The sequence below is a fragment of the Ursus maritimus genome, unplaced genomic scaffold (genome assembly GCF_017311325.1).
Source record: "Ursus maritimus isolate PB19 unplaced genomic scaffold, ASM1731132v1 scaffold_7, whole genome shotgun sequence".
In the NCBI taxonomy this organism is placed as follows: Eukaryota; Metazoa; Chordata; class Mammalia; order Carnivora; family Ursidae; genus Ursus; species Ursus maritimus.
Window position 1 is genome coordinate 80,121,338 of NW_024426885.1, and position 429 is coordinate 80,121,766.

The following is a 429-nucleotide window of genomic DNA, read 5'->3' on the forward strand; positions in this document are numbered from 1 at the left end:
GGAAGGAAGGAAGGAAGGAAGGAAGGAAGGAAGGAAGGAAGGAAGGAAAGAAAAAAGAGGCATCTCATGCAATGTTCAAGGAAAAATCTAATGTTAATTATCATGGCCTTAAAACCCAAGATGGTAGGGATTTCCAGTACCTCTTTGGTAGACTGCTAGTGTGTTCGAGGCACTGAACTGACTTCATGAGTGTCAGTAATTCTGCTCTTGTGCATAGCTGGCTTCTTCCTGTAGACAGGAAACCAAGACATCATGAGTTCCTATTATATGCTGATGTTATTTCAGGTAACTTAATGCATGTTCTCCTATGAGAATCTTAACAATATTGTAAAATAAGCATTATTGTCCTCTTTTTCTGTTTGGCAAGAATAAGACATATTCAGTTATAGATCTTGACATCCTGTCCTTCTGTCTGCCTGTCAGCAGGAA